At 51.3% G+C, this 20,247-nt stretch overlaps 1 long non-coding RNA gene across 3 annotated transcripts in view; it reads left to right on the top strand.

The window, feature by feature from the left end:
• The window catches only part of LOC123610452, a 48,946-nt gene extending 29,385 nt beyond the window's left edge, over positions 1 to 19,561 (top strand). Inside the window, exons 4-6 of one of the 3 annotated variants that reach the window (XR_006718129.1) lie at positions 15,813 to 15,922; positions 16,512 to 18,955; positions 19,290 to 19,561. This is a non-coding gene — a long non-coding RNA (uncharacterized LOC123610452). Of the gene's footprint in view, positions 1 to 15,812; positions 15,923 to 16,511 lie in introns of all 3 variants that reach the window. The other 2 variants (XR_006718130.1, XR_006718128.1) reach the window with 2 other exon arrangements.
• Positions 19,562 to 20,247: the final 686 nt, after the last annotated feature.

The following is a 20,247-nucleotide window of genomic DNA, read 5'->3' as shown; positions in this document are numbered from 1 at the left end:
TCAGAGTGCTTTCCTAGCTGAAGCACGGGGCATGCGGTCCATGCAGCCACTCAGAATGTCTGGAATTCACCAGGCTGCGTTTTTAAAGCCCGAGGCTTCGTGGAAGCCTGGCTCAATGGCATGTGCTGGCACAGAAGGGGCTTCAGCCAGAGGGAGCCAGGAGCTCTTTGCACCCCAGGACCACGCTGGCCTCCCCTTCATGAGGAAACCTGTAGTGTTCGATTTAACCTGTTTGCCTGGTTCACTTAGCCCCAGTACCAGTGAGCGGAGTAGGTGATCGGTCAGTTTATCCTTTTCCTAGTGGGATGGGCTCCATCGTCCCACATTTTCACCTCCTTCCCCCACCCGCCATTTAGCGAATCACATGTGGCCTGAATCTCACCTCTGTAGTTATTAAAGTATTGAAGGGGAATGGGTATAACTTTTTTCCCAGCCTGGTGCACAAAAGAGGTCACTTGGCTTTTCACCATGAACGTCAAAGCCCTCCGTTGCCCAACTGAGCAGAATGTTCAGACTCTCTCCAGCCCCATCCCTCCCTCAGAACTCAAGTTCTTCGTCAGTCTCTAGGGGTCGGGCTGCAGTCTAAGATGGGGGGAGGTGAGCCCTGGAGGACCTCCTCAGTTCTTGCATCATCTTGCTCGTCGCCTGCTCTGCGTCTCTGTCCATACTCGGAGACAGGGACCAAACTTGGCCAGTTGAAGCCGAAAAATATTTCTTAAAGATTGTTTGTTGTGTAGCCTTGAGAGTTGTTTAGAGGCCGGACACTCGGGCTTGGAGATCACACATCTAGGAGCAACTTCCCAAACGGCACAACTGTTCCCCTGTTGGGCACGGACACTGCCACCAGCACCACCAACACCAGCAGGGCTGGACCCTGGAATGGGGGGATGATGCTGCCTGAAACCCGATTCACCTCACGGCCGCCGTCCTTGCCAGAATGGGTTCCATGCAGTCCCTGCTTCTCAGTAGTGGCCACGTTCGTGTCCTAAGAGGGCATGTGTGATAGGAGAAACCAGGTTTACATGCTGTCTCTCTGGGTACAAAGGAGACTGGCTGGAAAGTGAATTTGGACTTTTGTAATGGGAAGCGGCCTACCAGGTAGACTCATGAGGTGGAGAGTTCTCCCCCAGATGAGTAGCCCAAACAAGTAACCGGTTACCGACAGATCGTAGGCCAATTTGCCCATCTCTGCCCTGTACTTCTGTGCCACGGGATTTGGAGAGGGCCATCCATTGGCCCCCCCAAGTAAATCCTTCTTTCCCCTTCTCTCAAGCCAATGGGTAACTGCTTGGCTGGCATTTCTCTAACTAAGATGAGCCCCAGAATAAAGAAGCCTGCTCCAAGATGACCATAAACCCACATGGACCCAAGTGGGAAGAACTGTTCACCAAAGGAAATCAGAGTGCTGTTTCCAAAAGAAGAGATTCTGGGCAGGAACGACAACTCATACTCACCACAGCTGGGAAATTGCACAGAATTGTATTTTATTTTATTTAAACTTAAACTTAATTTTATTTTAATATATAGAGACCTAAGTCCCAAAGGTAGAATTTCAGGCTCAGAGGTCATGTGTATTTTAAATCTGAACAGACATTGCCAGTATTTCCAAAAAGCTTCATAGTAATTCTCATCCCTTCCAGTAACGTATGAGCATATCTTTTTCCTGTTCTTCCCAGCCCTGAAGTTTTTCTTTTTGCCAAGCTGAGAAAAGTGATGCGTCCTTGCTGGATTCTGTATGCTCCAGGGACAGCATCTGTGTGTCTCCGCACTTTTGTATTTGTTATATACCTCGTTTCCCCACCTGGATGTCCTTTTTCTCCTCCCCAGCCTGCTGAGCTCCTACTTGGCTTTCAAAACCCAGCCACAAGGCCCTGTACTTGGGAGGCTTCCCTAATCCTCCACAGTCAGCTTGCCTTCCTCCCTACTGCCTGCTCTCTCTGTGTTCCCCTCTGCCAGCCCCATCGCAGGGCACTAACAGGATTTGGGTCTCTGGAAGTCTTCCCCATAGCACTGTAAGCCGCTATAAGAGAAGGATCCAGTTTTCTCTGGATCCCCTCTGCCTGAACTGTGCCTGGTGCAGAGCAGCGGCCCAGGGAATGTTCATTTGTTAAATGCCATTATAACAAAAGCCGTTTCACAAATGTTTGTGGGGTGAGGGAAGGAATCTTGTAAAAGGATACTGGTGCTTGTAGCTGTCCAGGCAGGGTGAACTGGAAGGAGTGTGCAATTACAGAATCTGTGGGCAAAGCATCTCGGGGCCAGAGGGACCCTGAGGGCACCGTGTAGGCCTTGATCAGTTTAGAATTCCTACGATTCTGACATTCTCTGTTCTTTCTGGACTCAGGCATCCAAGGTCACCTCATTATGGCTCGCTCTGTGTGAAGACAGTACCCCAAAGGGGCCATCGATTTGGAATATCTGATCAGCTTTCTGAGTCAGATCCACTAGCTCGTAAAATCCAATAAATGTCAAAGATCTGTCAGGCCCATTAACCTCTGGAGGTCTATTAAAAGGCTGCTTTAGCTAAGGAGATTCTGTTTCTGTCATACAGACACCAGGGCAGCCAATTTGACATATGCCTGAGTTCAGTAAGTTAGGAAGGGGGCAGATTTAAAATGGGATAACTTGATCTCTGCTAGTTTTATCTTTAAGACTCTGCCGTTTCTTCACTGGTCCATAGAGGGCATCTGCTAATTTGCCCAGCCCTGTGATAGGTATATGGGCGGGGGCTTCCTCCAGGGAACATTCTAGAACTTCTAGAACTAGGTAAAACCTGCCTCCAAGATAAAAAAAAAAAAAAAAAAAAATGAACCCAGTCCCTCCCTTCATAATATCCTATGCACATCTCTGTTTTATCCCTTATACCACTAAAACATAATTCTTTGTTGCATGTGGGTCCTTCCTATTATATTGTGAGTGCCTTAGGAACAGTGTTTGTAGGGATTCACTCTAATAGGAAGGGAGGGACAACTGTAACCAAAATTACTTGAGCAAAAAAAGAAATGTGGTTGGCACACCTGTCACAAGTCCTTCCATACGTGGCAGGATAGGCACTGGCAGATTTCACGTGACGGCAAACCAAACAGCCCTGTGAAAAAGAACCTTTCTCTCAGGAGAGCCAGCCAGTCTCCCGGGCTGGTTCCCACTGGCCCAGTGTGGGGCCACGTGCCAATCCTAAAGCATTCCTCTAGCAAAGCAGTTGCCATATTGTGCTATAATTACTGCTCTACCTGCCTGTTTCCCATCCAGAATTATGACTTCCTTGATGGATGGGACCATCTCCATCTCACCAGTGTCTAGTTTAAGGCTGGCACACAATAAGTGCTTCCTGAATGTGGGGGGGGTGGGCGGGGGGCGGTAGATGGATGAATCAACGAATGAATGGATGAGTGAATGAGTGGAACTAACATTGTTGAAGGCCTTTGGTGTATGAGGCCCCGTGAAATCCACCTGTTGGACGCCGTGTTTCCAAAGTGGTGCAAAAATATTCCCTACCTCCCATGCTTTTCTGGGAGGAGACCTTGTATGTCCACGTCAAGAGGCAGAGCCCATTTGCACTCCTCTTGAGTCCTTGTGGCTGGCACCTGTTACGTTCACTAGAATGTGAGGGAGGTGATGCTGGCTAACTTCTGGGCCTTCAGAGAGCTGTAGCTTCTGTCTTCACCTCTTGGAACACCCCTCCACGCCACACTGTGAGGAAGCACAAGCAGCCGTGCAGAAAGGGGTAGCAGAAAGAACCAGAATTCCCTCCAGCAGCCCCTCAGACTTCCCAGCTGGCGGTCAGAACTAACTGCCTGTCACATGAGTGAGGCCTTCAAGCCATCCCTGGGCCTTGGCTGGCACCACATTAAAGCAAAAGAACCACCCAGTCAACCTACAAAGTCGGGAAACATTAATAATAACAATAAGAATATAATAATAATATTTTGTTCTCAATCAGTTCCATGGAAGTAGAGGCTCAGAGGCATTAAATAGCTTCCCTTAAATCACACAGTCCTTAGACAGTGGAACATCAGACTTGCAGCCAGGATGTGCTCAGAGAAGAAACTGATTTGGCCAGCCATTACTGATGGAAATCAGTAATAGGAAGGCAAACCGTTTGACAAAGTCACAGAAATGCATCTCGGAGCCAGGCACTGGATTTGGTTAGAGTCTCTTTGAGGCCTCGGGCATGGTAGCTAGGTGTGTGGACATAGGGCAGGGGCTATACCAGCATCAGAGTGTGAGGGATGTAGGCTGCTGTGATTTACAGGGAGGGGGTGGCATAGAGTGTGGAAGTCAGGAGGGCGCATGCCCATCTGAAAGAGATGGCCACCGCGAGGGCCCTGCCTATTGCTGCCAGGCGTGTGGGTCGGCCCAAGACCACCAGATCCTTCAGTATTTCAAAAGGACAACATATTCAAATATCTCCATCTTGTCGAGTTGGGAGGAAGGCGGCGGGTGGGGGGGGGGGCGCTTATGGAGAAGACATTTGAATTCCAGATCTGACCCACAGAACCCAGATTTTGATTTTTTTTTCGAAAGAACTTGCTAGAATATAGAACATAACTGCTGTCTTTGTTCCAGCAGAAAAAAAGCAAATTTTTTTCACTATAAGCTCCATAAAGGGCTTCAAAATGTTGCTGGTTTTTGTTTTTGTTTTTGTTTTTTTTTCCATAGTTAAGATAATTCACTGGGGACTCCTGGCCCATCTTCCACCTCCTAACTGGCTTTTGCTTCTCTGAGCTGTCATCATCCTATGAAATGCTGCTCTCTCCCAAGGGAGGCCAGCCAGGGAAATGCCATGTGGAAAGGAAGGCACCTCCTGCTTTCTTAGGCCTAGACAGCCATGGGTTCTCATCCCACCAGGAGCTTGGTCCCTCGCAGGTACGGGGTCCCGTCCCTGGTTCAGTCTGGAGAGATGTCATACTCTCTGCATACTGGCGGCCCCATGGCGCCCTCCCGGGCAGAAAGCATCTCACTGGATGACCTCACTCACTGGGTCCAGGACCTGAAGGTGAGGCTTCCCCAGGGAGGCTAAGCCAGACCTACAGTGGCCCTAGAGGTCCTCACTCAGAGAGGCCCGGTAGCCATGCTGCCTTCTGTCTAGCCTCAAGCTCACGACCTCTGTTTCTCTGTGTTCTTCTGCCCTTCAACGGAAGTGAAAACCTTCTGTGCTTCTCTCTGTCTCATGGTGCCTCGTGCTGCCGCCTGGGTACATTTCACATCCATGAACTTCTTTACCATTTACGGCAACCCACCAGTTTTATAGCGGTGCCTGACCGGGGCTCAGAGAAGCGGGCGACTTGTTCAAGATCGTACAGTTGGTGGACATAGTAGACCCGGCTATTTTGTGATTATTTCTACATTTATGGTTACTTATAGTTTTCACTCAGCAAATTTTTAAAAGAATTCCTACGTTAACAATTGAAAAGTCCCCTTTCTCACCCTGATTCTCATATACCCGGTCTTCTCCCCACAGGCAGCCCACTCTTAACCACCTTTTTGTATGTACTGAAAGTCATGAAATTGGGATGAAGTTGGGATGAGTTGGGATCAGCCGAGCTCCGTGGCCACTTGGTTACGGATCATCACCTCTTGGAGAAAAGAGGTAAAGGCCCCTCCTGGTCCCCGAGTTCAAGCAGACTGAGTGTATGGCCCTGGCAAGTGCCTCAGCCTCCTTGAGCCTCAGTTTCCCCACCAGTGCTGTGAGAACGTAGCTGCTTGGGTTCTGTCTGCGAAGATCAAGAAGTGAACCACATGTGCTTGCACGAAGTTGGGCAAAGGGATAACGTTTCCCAATTCACTCTACTCCCTATTGACCCTTCGTTCATTCCACGCCGTACCTCCAGCACCTCGAAGAGCGCCTGGCACGTTGTAAGCATTCAATAAGTTGCTGTTGCCTAAAAGAACAAATGAACCATTGGCCCGTGTGCTGGAGCCGCAGCTCACCAACTAGGTGTCTTTAGACTGGCCCCCCTACCGCTCTCCTAGCCTCAGTTTCCCCATCTCTGAGGAAGTGGGTCCCTTCCTCCGGGTCTCAACCCACCCAGCCCAGTTTGCATCTGAAACAGCCTTCAGGGGCCTGTGAGCAGCCCAGGGGAAGTTGTCCTTCTGTTTCCCTGAATATTATTCTTCAATCTGAATCCATTTTGGAGTATTCGGCGTTGCCATGGTATCACAACTGATCCCTCTCTCTGTCTTTCTCTCTCTGTGTTTCTCTCTCCCTCCCTTAGCCACTCTCCCTTCCTCTTCCCTGCACCTCCCACCCCATCCCAGCAGACAGTCCAGGGGCCTTAAAGGGCCAGCTCTGCAATTTCCAGAGAAGGATGCTTTCTGAAGTCACAGGATAGCTGTTGTTTCCTGGCCAGGCGTTCACTTGATTCTATCCTTTGGGGAGGCACATTGTAGCTAGGAGCTGTGGAGTCAGGGCTCCCCAAGGAAGGGGAGGCTGTCCCCAGGCTGCGAGTGGCGACTAGGCCTGAAAGGTGAGAACCTCATGCTACCCGGCTGATTCTCCAGAATCAAGCTGGAGGCAGAAATGGGAACGGTCTCCAGACGGGCCTGTGGAACAGAAGAACCTGGTTCTGCCAGAGGCCAGAGCACGGCAGACGTGAAGCCACTCGAGGGACAGTAATTAATGTTTAAAATGTGAGACTTGAATGGAGACTCGGTTGCCCACAGACGCCGCTGCCGTGGCTTTGAAAATGACAATCTCAGATTTACCGAGATATAACGGACACGTAACGAAGGTGCAAGTTTAAGCTGTTCGAGGTGATGGTTCGATACGTGCGTATATTGCAGTGTTGACCACAGTATCAGTTAATACATCCCTCACCTCACATAATTACCAGGTTGCTGTTATGGTGAGCACATTTAAGATTTACTCATAACGACTTTCAGGTCTACAATCCAGGATTATTAACTATGGTCACCGTGCTGCACATTAGATGCCCCGAACTTAACTCATCTTATGACTGGCAGTTTGTGCCCTTTGACCGACTTCTCCCCATTTCCCCCACCTCCCAGGTCCTCATAAACATCAGTCTACCTTTTGTTCCTATGAGCTCTCCATTTGTAGATTCCACGTATTAAGTGAGATCATACGGATCATGTTTGTCTTTCTCTCTCTGACTTAGTAGGGATGGAAATTCTTAAAGGCATTACCATGGTAAGAGGGAAGGGCCAAAGGTCCCATAAGTAACAAAGATTCTGGCAAAGGCTGCTAAATAGCAATCAATCAGAATTGTTATATAAATGAGGACTGTAATAAATAATAACTGTGTGCCTGTTGGGTCCCCATTTCACTGATGAGGAAACAGTGGCCCGGAGGGGGTCCAGTACCTGACTGTGTAGTACCGTGTTGACGTGGTGAGACCGGAACCCTGTTGTCCAGAATCCCCCTCCCTGCATGGTTCCAGGTGTGAGCCGGCCAAAAGAGGCGTGTGCACAAAAATCCGGAGGTGGAGGGGAGCGGTGGCTACACTCTCTGAGATGCGTGACTGTGTTGGCTGTGGTGGCAAGTGAGACACAGAGTTGACAGTGGTACCCACGGGCCTTTACTCTTTTGCGCTCTGTGTCCGGCTCTTCTCCCTTCGCCCTCACAGCAGACGCATGGAGGCATCAGCTCCCCTTCCCAGTCCCATTCAGCTTCCCGATCGACTGGCCCGCGAGCCTTCCGATCCTCCCTGCCCCATCCAGACCTTCCTTCGCCCCCACTGGATAAGGCCAAACTCCGATAGTAAAGCCCTTATTCCATGCCCCTTAGTGGCCTTCTCCCCACTTGAACCCTGACTAATACTTTGACCAAGGCACAGCTACTGAGAGATGGAAGGAACCTCAATTGAAACCCAGCGCCATAGGAGAAGTCTGCAGTTCTCTCCATGATGTCCTCGAAGATGTTGAGAGAGAGTTATCAGGCACCCAGGTGCCTAGCGCTGTGGCAGACTATGGATGACACCAACGAATGAGAAGCCGGGCTTGCTCTCAGGGAGCTTTCAGAGATAGAAAATGAACAGACACAAGGCATTGAGAACACCCACCTGTCAGGGTCTTTCCTAGCAGAGATCATGCCAATCACTGTAGTTTAATTACGTAAGCATTTGTGTAAGACAGAAAGCCATGCCCTGGGGTGTGGGGGGGGGGTGCGGGGGCTGTGAAGGTGAGGGGCATGGGCGCTGGCCTGGTGGGGTAAGTAATTACAGAGATTGTACCTAAAGATGCACATACCGACTGGTATCTGCTGTGTGCACTTGGCCAGCATCCAAGTCCTCTTCTTCCAGAGACTTGTTCCTTTGGGGAGGGATGGCTTCTCTAGTCTCATCCCATGTGGTCTGGGCTGATCCTTCTCCTTGGCCACAGTGAGTGGTTCTGGGTAGAACACATGGCCCAGGTTAGCCTGCTGAGGGTCCCCTGAAGGACTTTTGCTGGAACCCTGGGAAAGGGGCCCTCGTGACTCACTCCTCACCTGGCTGGTTGGGCTCCGGAGCATCACGGAGTCTGAAGTTTCTTTGCCTCAGAGGACAGGGTTGGGTGACGCATATAAACCAGGGCCAATAGGAGGCTCCCCTCCCTCCAACAGGAGGGAGCCGAACCCCATCAGGCCAGGAGGTCAGGAGGCCTTTTCTGGTTCCAGAGCTGTCTGTACGTTTCTTCTGCACTCCCTATCACAGACGCGATCACCCAGTTGGAGGATTATCTCACAGATGCTGCAGGGGACTATGGGGAGCCAGAGCTAAATGGAATGAGGGTCAGTCCTTAGAGAGTGGTAGACAGAGCGGTGGGCTGCAGTGCTCATGCCCGTCCAAAGAGGGCAGCAGTGACCACTACAGGCAATCGGTGCCAAGTGATCCTGGAATCTTGTTTTCTCAAGAAGCCAGAAACCTAGGCTTGGATGTGAAGTTGCCTGACTTCAAATGCTGGAAGCCACTTTTAAGATAAAATAAGACATGCCTAGGGGCCGGGTTCTGCTAGCACTCTGCCTGTATGCCCTGCACCAGCTCTAAGTGCCGAAGGGACAGGGCCAGCACCAGGCCGAGATATGAAGGGGGGGACAGGTGTTTCTTGCCGTATGTTTCTGGCTGGGCCATGGTGTGAGGAGCCAAGGGATCCAACTTTCTCGGCAGCACCAACAGAACTGCCAAGGCGCGTCTGATCGGCCTGGTGGCCCAGAGTCATCATGAGTAAGGACACCTATCTCTTGGGGTGCCTGGGTGGCTCGGTCGGTTGAGCGCCCAACCCTTGCTTTCTGCTTAGGTCAAGACCTCGTGGTTCGTGGGTCCGGGCCCTGCGTTGGGCTCTGTGTAACGGTGCAAAGCCTGCTTGGGATTCTGTCTCCCTCTCTCTCTGCCTCTCTCTCTCACTCTCAAAAAAAAAAAAAAAAAAAAAAAATATATATATATATATATATATATATATATAAAATAAATAAACTTTAAAAAAAAAGAGCACCTATCTCTTTGTCTCTCAGGCAGCTGCAGAAATGCTCTGAGCATTGCATCGTTCTGTTTACTACATGCCCTGACTTCCTCTATCAAGAAGGAGCCCCCAAACCCGTGTCTTCCCAGCTGCCTTGCTAGGATTTCTGGAGCCTGAGGAAGATGCAGGCCCACCCTGCCAGCTTCTGGGGCCCCTCTGAGCCCTGGGCAGCTTTGGGCAGCGAAGCATGTGGGAGAGACGATGGTGCCGCCTGTGGGTGGCAGGCAGGCTTTTGGTGGCAGACGTTGGCACCTGCCCAAATAAGCGACCTTCCCTCAGCCTGCTTATTTCAGCAGCAGCTCAAACCTGCCGGTGGAGAGGGGGGCCCTGCCTCGAGCCCAAGGCCAACTGGCCATTTTCCAAAGCCTGCCCGCACCAGGGGGGGCAATAAGCCATGGCACCCTGTCCGTCTCAGGGAGACTGCCAGCGCCATCCCTTGCGTCCCTCAGCATGGCGACTCAGACCCTCCAGGAATCTGTCCGTCCCGCCCCCTTCCGTACCCCATCTCTGCCACATCTCTGGGCACTTTAGCACCTACCCATCCATTCTGCAAAGATTTGCTGCCGCTACGTGCGGGGACCGGGGAGGGGTGATGACAGTACCTACCCTCCAGTAGCTCCCAGTGGCAGATGAAGTTATCACAGACTATGTGTGGAAGTGCAAACTTTGCCGAGTGTCAGGGAGGGAAAGAACAGTGCGTCGTGGAGCATTAAACAAGGCATCTGACTTAGTCTGGGGGTGGGCGTCCGTGTCAGGGCAGAGTGTTCGAGCTGAGCCCTGGAGAGCGGTTTTGAGCAGGGAGCCCGACGTGCAGAGATGGAGGCCCCTCGGGCTGCTCCGTGAGAACAGGGTGGTGGGTGGTGGGTGGTGGGTGCTCCCTGGTGGGTGCGGGGGAGCTGTCAGGAGGCTGTGACAATATAGTCCAGGAGGAGGTGGTGGGTGCTGGGAGGAGGGCGGTGGCAGCAAAGATGGGGCGGAGAAGTGGGCAGATTCAGGCTATATTTAGGAGGCTTTGGTGACAGTTTGGACGAGTGAGTGGGCAGGTGCCAGGGTGCTGCCTGTATTTGTGGCTTATGCACCTGGGTGGCTGGCAGTGCCGTGGCTGGGACGGGGAATCCTAGAGGAGAAGCAGGCTGTGGGGAGGGGCACTGTGGAGAGCAGGGGACATCTGAGCCAGCCCAGGGCCGCCACCCGCTTTTCCCAGATACGCTCTGCCCCTCATGCCGCCATGCTTTTCCGCGTACAGCGTTCTCTGCTTGGAACACTGTTTCTTTCTGCTTTCTGGGCCAAATGCCTGTTTGTGCCTCAAGGCCCGGGTCAACTGCCCCCTTCTCTGTGCCACTCAGCTGCATCTGTTGTGGGAGCTTAGCGCATCACTTCGCTAAGTGGGGAGGGGAGGGGGGAGGTGGTCACCTTGGCTCCTGGGAACAGGAAGGCAGGGTGTGTGTGTGTGTGTGTGTGTGTGTGTGTGCGCGCGTGCACACATGTGTGAATGTATAGACAAAGGAGGGAGTGTGGAGTGTAGAGGACCGGCCTCGCCTGTCTCCAGTGCTTCTGAGAAGACTCTGTGTGCTCTGCTGCTCCGGGTCGGGGGCTCTGGAGCCAGATGTACCTGGATTTGAATCTGGGCTCTTCCGTGTAATTAGCTCTGTGGCCTTGGGCAAACGCTACCTTTCTAAGCCTGAGGATACTCCTCTGTATTAGATTCTGACAGCGTGTGCCGCACTGGGCTGGTGCGAGGAGGGAATAAGACCCTTAGCTGGGACCCGGCGTATCAAAGGCACTCCGACATGATGAACGTTCACAGCAACCTCCCCCATGCCCAGGGACGAGGTCTCCGCCCACCATACAGGTCTTGTCTCCTGGTTGTTCCTGCACGTAGGAGCACGTACCCCTGTGCTCCTGGGGGCACCCAGCCAAGCGACGACCATTATGTGAATATGTGTGTTCTCTGGGAGCTCCCGGAGGGCTGGAGTGCCGTCTTGCCCTGCTTGGCATTGTCTCCCTGGCACCTAGCCTGAGCTGGCACATAGTGGGGTGCCACGAGCATTTATCAAATTAATGAGTGAATACAGAATGCTAGTCTCCTGCTCCCCTTTCTCCTTTCCTCCTTCTTTCCTGTTTCTTTGCGCCCCGCCCCCACCCCCACCCCCCACCGGATCCGGGGCTGGCCTCACTGCCCTCCCTGGGTGGCACAAAGCTGGTGACCAGAACCTAGAAGGGAGGTGAAATGGCCGAGACAGATCTGAGGCGCCTCCTGACGCTGCGTGGCGTGGCCAGTGTCTGTCAAAGAGCTGGCACTCCTTTATTTAACTGATGGCTGCTGTCACCTTTCACACCTCTGAGCACGCTTGAGAAATTATACTTTCCTTTTTTTTTTAATCCCAAGGCTCGTTATTATTTTTATTACTTGCAGGATCTCATCCCTTGGTTTAGGCATCCTAAATGAAGGCTGTAATTTATATTCAGCCATATGGTGACTCTTCTAATTTGTTAATCGTTGTTAAACTTTAACCCGCTATGAGATTTTTACCAGAAGGTATCACATTGCGTGACGAACCCTTAAAATGCTCTACAAGTTTGTTTCTTCTTCCGAGTCCCACCAAATGAAACAAGTGCTAGAAGACATCCCCCTGCCGTCTGAAAGACTGGTACTCATCCTCCCGAAATCAAGCCATTTCTTTCCCATTATCTTTGGGAGCCGAGGCTAAAGACATGTACGTGGAAAACAAGAAGCAGCAAGCAGTTTGATTTTTCCCCTTTTTTTCCTTCAGGAAATTGCTCTCTTATGCAAGAGAAACGCAGGTTCACCCACAGCAGAGCAGTCATATGATAAGAAATCTGTCTGCGAGAGAGGGAAGCTCATTTCCCTCTTTGAGAAGCTGCATTTGTTTGAGGGAGACAAGGAGAGAGAAAGCAGTTTTGCTGGGGGACAGGGAAGAGATTAAGGCATCATGACAAGCACATGGTTTAGAAATGAGCCCAATTAAAAAAACATGAACCCATCTGACCCTCATATGAAAATCCGGAGCTGTCATTGTCCACTCCTTGATTTGAGAGACCAGCACAGTTATTCTGGAGATCATTAAGATTCTGGTGGAATGAGTTCTCTGGTCTTGCTTGTGATTTCCATTTTCTCATTACTGACAGAAGCTGCATTTATGGATCTTTCTCTTTTAAACAGGAGCTTCTCAGACTAATGTTTTAAAAATTGGCCTTCCCAAAAGGTATAATGCCAAAGCTTAAATGGGCTCATCTCGGCTGGTTCTGTGAGAACAGCCCCCCCTCCCCTTCCGCCCCCCTCTACCATCTAAAAAAAAAATTTTTTTTTCCTTTGGAGATGGGATTCGCAGCCATGGCAGGCAATTAGATTTCAAAGCTGGAGAACTCTGTTGCCCTTTGCCAGGAACTGCTGAAGCAAGCAACACAGCCCATGGGTTTTGAATGCCTGGCCCGGAAGCAGGCCCTCCTGATGCAGCTCTCCCAGGATGGGCTAGAGGAGTGTGTTTGTCTTTGTTCTGCAAAGGGAAATCTAATTTCATCCCCCGAGCCCTATCTGCGTGGTAATTCCGTAGCTAGGCGACACCGGCATTCAAAAGGCTGGGAGATTGCCCACTTTGTGAAATGCTGAGGGTTGGCACGGTCCGGGAGAGGGTCAGCTGCCAGGGAGCAGGTCAGCCCCCGGGCTTGATCCTCAGCCTTCCCCCGTGGCTCCGTTCGTTGGAGGGCTGCTATCTCTCTGAGGACTGAGGGTACCCTTGTGTGCCCAACTCAGCCTTCTCTCTTGCTGCTGGCTGAGTCACGGGGTTTGGGAATGAGATCCGATTTCCAAAGCTGCTGAGAAAATGCCAGCACTTGTTCAAGAAGCAGGCTGGTGCTGTGGCTGGAGCTCTGGACTGGGAGCCGCCTGGAGACAGACCCAGAGTTGGTGGGTCATGTCTGTGACCCCAGACAGTGCTGCTGCTCTCGTGGAGCTTATCTTCTCACGGGGGGTAGGGTGGTGGGGGAAAGGAAAATACACGACTAAATAACGAGAAAGATACTGGCTAGTGATAAGTGCTGGGATCAAAGTGAAACTAAGCGATGTGAAAGAGCAAGACTGGAGGGCTTCTCTGTGGAGGTGACATTCGCGGTGAGCCCTGATGAGAAGGAGCCAGCCATGCAGACGTCTCGGGGAACAGCATCCTAGGTAGCGGGAACAGCAAGTACAAAGCACCTGAGCAGGGAGTGATCCTGGCACATCTGTGAAGCAGCAAGAAAGCGGGTGTGGCCAGAGACTGGCGAGGGACAAAGACACGACTGGAGATGAAGCCAGAGAGGTAGGCGCAATGATAGGAAGGAAGTTGGGAGAGATGCTGAATATTTTGTGGTAGTTTTGGAGGCAGAGGAGAGACAGATGATCTGGTTTGTGTTTTAAGAGCATCACCCTGCTTTCTGGATGGAGAATGGGTTGGAGGGGCTTGAGGCGAGAAGCAGGGCTGCAGGTCAGAAAGCTGCTGCTGTCCTCCACGTGGGGGCAGGAAACAGTTTTGTCTTCCAGTGACCACGGATGCCTTCCACAAAACAAATAGGCTACCCTTCTTCAAGAAAATGTTTCCAGGTTTTTGCTTATTCTGGACATCGAAAGCCTCAATCCAGTAGAGAGCTGGCTGGAGGTTATGAGTGCTCTCTGGAATATGTTTTACTAACCAGGCCCCAGAAACTCACCTGTGTGCAAAGATCTGCTTTCATGGCCACCAGCAGTCCTGCAATAACAAGCCAATGAGAATGGACTTGAGCACAGCATATAGTCAAAGCAAACCCCCACTGGAACGCCGAAAAGGCCACGTGGGGCACCTCTGATGGTATGTGAGCAAAGCAAAATAATATACTCCATGACTGATTTTGAGGGCTGCGTTCGGACCGCGGGGCCTGATGCTTAGGCGTCTACGGAAATCAGCACAAACAAGGATACGCATGACACATGCTATATGCAAATGCCTTACGTATTTCATAGAATTCCAAAGTGGTTATCAGTTACACCACACAAAAAGGAGCAAATCATGCGCGTTTGATTGTGTGTGATATTGTATACCATTCAGACTCCTTAAATTCTTTGTGACTTAGGGAATCGTTCACGCAGCTGCCATCATCTGACCAGCTGAAGAACTGTCCAGATGAGCCTATCTCGAAATGTAGAATTATCTGCAAATAAACAAGGATTGTTTTAAATCACTAGGTTTGGGGTGATTTATTACACCGCGGTAGATAACTGGTACAACTAACAATCCCCGTCCCCGGGTCTGAAGCAGTCACCGTCCCCAGGTCTGAAAGGACACACAACTGCTAGAGACATGTGCTTTAGGAAGGTGGGAACAGGGGAGAAATACCCTAACCTCTCTCTCCTCCCCACTCCCTATTTGTTTTGTTTTGTTTTGTTTTTTCCAAAGGCTCCCACTGAGCAAACCCAACCAGAAACCAGAGGTTGAGAGAGACTGGCTGATGCAATCCAGAGAGGTCAACCTTCCAGGGCTGGAGATTGATCTGGAGGTGGGCGGAAGGCACAAATGGAAAGTAGCCAGCATCTGAGGATGAGTGTTGAGTTCTCACACTCCCAATCGGCGCCCGGCCCCTGTGGTCCTGCGGAGCCCTCCATCCTTAGAAAACCCAAACACACGGGGCCAGTTTTTCCAGACGTCACTTGAATTCCTGAAGAAGGGAAAACAATTTGAGACCACTCTGTTGCTGTTTTTCCTGAGCTTTAAGGGGATGATTTTCTCCACAGTCGGTGTTGTGCTGACCACAGCTGGTTGCCCTATACTCCGCATGAAATAGAAGTAAGAATGCAGTGCTCTCCAACTGGACCAGGGACATCATCTGTCACCCTTGCCTCCCAGACCACGGGAGAGGTTTTCAATCATCCTTCAGACTTTAAAGAACTCCCGGGGGGCGCCTGGGTGGCTCAGTCGGTTGAGCGTTCAACTCTTGATTTCAGCTCAGGTCATGATCTCACGGTTCATGAGTTCCAGTCCCACGTCTGGCTCTGTGCTGACAGTGTGGAGCCTGCTTGCGATTCTCCCCCTCTTTCTCTCTCTGCCCCTCTCCTGCTTGCGCGCGCTCTCTCTCTCAGAAATAAATAAACATTAAAAAGTAAAAAAGAACTCCCAGGTCCCTGTTGCCAGTGAGCACCACTCTCCCGGTGCCACCCCGTCTCTGGGACTCTATACATTCCTGCCGCGCTGAATCCCACCGGCAGGTCGCCACGTGATCACAAAGTCAGTGACCTGCAGGAACAAAAGGATCTTGGCGTGGCCGGGGGACACCAAAGATCTGCTCTGGGGCTTGGAAGGAACCAGGGGGACTTTTTCTTTCAACAGGCACCGCTGTGGCAGGAAAAATGAAACCCCCTTTTCAACACTGCCCTTTCATAGTCGCCAAGGAGAGCCTTCGCGAGCTGGTGATAATTTCAACTTCATTCTGGAAATGTGTAAGAGATTGCCATTTTCTTGCCATTTTATCCTGAAATGACATCAGATTGGAGAGTTGCCTCGCTTTTGAGAGTGGCTGGGCAAGGCTCCTGGCAAGGCAGGGCTGGAGGGAAGAGCCTGAAGGGTCTGGGCAGGTTGAGTGATTGAGGAGCAGGAGAGTTTGCAGAAAATTCTGAAAGCCAAAGCCAAAGTAACTCTAGCTTCTCGCAGAAGACCCCCAAAGAGGACCAGCCCCAAACAGGACCGGCTGAAGGGAGGGCAGAGGGGAGGCTGCAGGAAGACAACGGGGCAGAGACACAGCCAGCTATTATCTATTAGAGGTAGAGCCTGACTCCGGGAGGGGCGGGAGCCTCCTCTCCAGTGTTAGCCGCCAACGTCGGAAAAGCAGTAGAAGGAATTGGCAAAGCAGCTACTCTCCTGGGAGACAGACCTAATGGGCCCGTTTCATCTTGGGCCTTATGAGGCTGGGGTCCTGTTTCAGGTAGCGACTCCTTAATGAGGCCCAGCGTGGAGAGGCTGTACAGCTGAGCTATCTATCACACAGCGATAAACAGGGCTCCTCTTGTTTCCTGTCTTTTTCTGCTACAGAATCCAGTCCCATCCATCCTCCTAAGTGACGAGCCATGGTCAACACCCCGTTTTTCCCATCTACGGCTGGAGGATAATGATGCCAGTTCTCATTGTGCTTCTAGACCTTGGGACCCGAGGGACCAGCCTTTTTTTTTTTTTTTTTTTTTTTTTTCCTGCCAGAGATAGGGAAAGGACGGGCCAGTGTTTCGAACAAACGCTGACCCTTCTTCCAGTTGAATAGACGCGGGGAAGGCTGTGGAAGAGGGAGAGGGGCAGCCTCGAAGGCCCGGCAACCAGGCCAAGAGGAGCATTCAATCAGAGACCTGACATTTGCCTATTGCCCTCTTATCAGAGTCGCTAAGTCACTGGGGCCTTTGTGCCGCGGAATTGGGAAGGAAGGAATGGCCCGGCCCAGCCAATCCCGTGTCCGGCCCTCTGCCCAGGCGCCTGCCATTAGCATTTCCCTGACATCTGACTGATATCTTCATTTCACTTCGGTAAACAGGCCACCTCAAGGCCAAGGTGACGGTGACCTCTGGCGCTGCAAGCAGCATGGGATTCTCCCCGGAGGCCCTGGTAGAGCACTTTCGCATGGGCCAGGGCTCTTATTTCCCACCCCGCCACCACTCCGATGAGTGCTGACTAAATAAATTAATAAATAAATAAATAAACAACCGTCCTGCAGAACAGACCGCGGGTGTGCTGGGCAGAGAAAGAGAGGTGAGGAAGGGCAGCAGGGAGGGCTGGGCGAGGCAGAGGGGGAGGTCTGACTTAGAAGGTCGCCTTTGCTTCTCTGCCACTAAGAACAATGCAGCTGCCCAGGAAACACTACCAGAGGCAGCCCGGCTATTAATAGGCTGGAGCACGCGGGCGGCCAAGCTGCTGCATTTCTGATGTTTAAATCTCCAGTGTGAAGTTGCTTGCAGGCTCCGATTTTGCAAAGACAATTAAATATAGATTCTTTGGGGTGAGGGTTGGGAAGGGTGTGGGTGGAATGTAAGCCTGTGTCGCAATGCTATTTAATCCTGAGTATTTCAGTGGGTCTACTCACATGCTCGACAGACCTACTTGAGCACGTGAGGTGTGACAAGTGCAGGGTACAACCAGATGAAGCACCCCCCACCCTTGCCCCCAGGAAACCCAGGGGGTTGCAATCACTACTTCCTGCAGGGGCCAGGCAAACAACATACATAAATGATGCAGACGGTGTGAAACAATAGGGAACGGTGGGGTCTGTGTATAAAGCATAGCTGTGTCCTCTGTACAGGCATTGGGGGCTGCTCAGCCCCAATAATTATTACTGTGCAGGCATAACAGCCCAGTTTTGCTATGCCTTATGATTTTTATTTATTTTACATGTTTATTTATTTGGGGGAGTCGCAAGCAGAGGAGGGGCGGAGGATCCAAAGCGGGCCCTTGGGCTCTTTGCTTCTGGCAGTGAGCCCGATGTGGGGCTTGAACTCACGAACCAAGAGATCATGACCTGAGCTGAAGTTGGACGCTCAACTGTCTGAGCCACCTAGGTGCCCGATGCCTTATGATTTTTAAAGGAAAGACATACATTTGGAATTTCGTGTGAGGTTTTTTTTTTTCCTGGTTTTGAAAAAATATCGTGTGGGCCAAACAAACCACATAGGCAGGCCTGTTGGGCCCAGGCAAGATCTTATAATAACATATGATAAAAGTTGATATAGAAGGAATCCCAGAAGCTGATGAGAGCCTAGAGGTGGGCATTTAACCCATCCAGGGTCGGGGGTGGATAGGCCTTCGTAGTGAAGGAGAACTGTCTGAACAGTGATAATGATGGAATAAATCATGGCAAAAAGTTTGGGGGAACCATTCCAGGCAGAGGAGTAGGAATTTTGCTGGATACATTGCACCTGCCAGCTAAAGACTGGTTCTCAGCCTTTGTTGCAACCAAGGGTGGCCATCTGACAAACGGTGTCTGTCTCATGACCTTAAAGCGTGGGGGGTTGGGTGGTAATCTGCCCTCCCCTCACCTTCCCTGCTTCCATATTGCTGACTGACCTGGCCATCAAGAACACAGATTGTGGAGCTGGTGATGAAACCTCTTTGGCTTTGGTTTCTGTAAAACTGAGATAATATTATCTACCCCATAGGGAGATAGGTTGAAGGATTACTGTCTACAAAGTATTTAGAACAGTGCCTGACATGTACATTTGCCACCCAGGCATTATTCCATCAATACGGTTCTGCTGACAATATGTTCTGGGGGGGGGGGGGGGGCAGGGCAAGAAGAGGGCTGGGACCCAGCTCTGGCCTTGCACCTGCACTGATTCGCACAGACAAGTCGACTGCTCTCTCGCTTATGCCACTGCGTTCTGCACCTCTGACGCAGCAGCCCCGCTATCCTTCAAGTGCAATGAGTAATTCAGAGATCGGCTGGGGCTCTTCCGGCCTGTGAAGAAATTGCCTCAAATTGCCCCTCACTGCATGGCCTGGTAAAATCCGGAGGGACGCTGATACCCGGTGGCTTGTGGCTCCTGGAAGTTGTGAGCCCAGGTTTCTCTTGTGCCACCCTGTCCCACACCCCATCGTGCCCTCGAGTTCCCACATCAGAGACAACAAGCAGGTACCCACGGGAAGTTTGAGGGGGCTGAGTGGGCTTCACTGAAAAAGGTGGCTGAGTGCCTGGGTAGAGCAGGTATGTGACCATCATGCAAACTCTGAGCCCCCTGCTAGACCCCCATATCTCCCTCTCCCCCACCTTAGGAGCCCGGTTTTTCCAGTTGCCTGTGAAGGCCGCTCAGTGCCCCTACCGTCCTCTGCTTTCAGGGTGCCTAAGGGACGAATGGCCCTGGCTGCATCTGCACGGAGGCCTGGCCACCCCACCCTGCCCCCCCCCAACCCCATGACTGAGAGAGGCAGGGATACGAAGGCAGCCCTGCGGACACAGAAGTCCCAAACCTCGGGGACCAGCACAGCAGCCCAGGACATTTCCGCCCAACCTTCCCTCCCTCTCATTTTCACGCGGAGTTCAATTGCGTTATGGTCTGACTGCTCTCTGAGCCATGGCGTTTCCCTTAATAAAACCCCTGTACATCCGTTCCAGTCTTGACATCTGCTTCTCTGGTAGCAACACACTAAGTTTCTTGGAAGAAGAAAGAGATGTGATTAGTTCTTCCACACTTAGGGGATTTAGTCCATCCCGGGGCTATTTGCATATCTAAAGAGAACAATGCCTCACTAAGAGTGGTATTTCAGACACCAGGAATACATTTTAGTATTGGTAGAGCCCTTCTGGCTGCCCCTGTACATAAGGGTCTGCTCTGTCTTTATACAGCTGGGCGAGTGAGAGTACGATGCCTAGGAGTTGGGAAAGGCCTACAGCTTTGACTACACCCATTTTAATCCCGAGGAGGAAATGGGAATGATCTCATATACCAGTTAGGATGCTTTGGGTAGCAGGTAACAGAAACCCCAACTCAAAATGGCTTAAACATGAAGGAAGATCTATGATCCAGGTAGGGTATCTCCAGGGCTGGATAACTCTTGTGTTATCACGCATCTGGTTTCCTTCTGTTCCACCACTCTGGTATCCTAGCCTATCAGTTTTGCCCCAGGCCTCTTCCCTCATGGTGCCAAGGTGGCTGCCACAGCCCAGTCGTCGCACTAGATGCAACAACTTTTTGTCAGAGACAAAAAGAGACTGGGTTTTTCTATGTGTCTCATTTTAAGAGTGAGCAAACTTTCCCCAGAGTCCTGTAGCAGGACTGTCTGTGGTCAGAACTGT

This window comes from Leopardus geoffroyi, chromosome A1 (assembly GCF_018350155.1).
Source record: "Leopardus geoffroyi isolate Oge1 chromosome A1, O.geoffroyi_Oge1_pat1.0, whole genome shotgun sequence".
Lineage (NCBI taxonomy): Eukaryota > Metazoa > Chordata > Mammalia > Carnivora > Felidae > Leopardus > Leopardus geoffroyi.
Note: the sequence above shows the minus strand (reverse complement) of the source record. Positions and strands in the feature narration are given on the sequence as shown.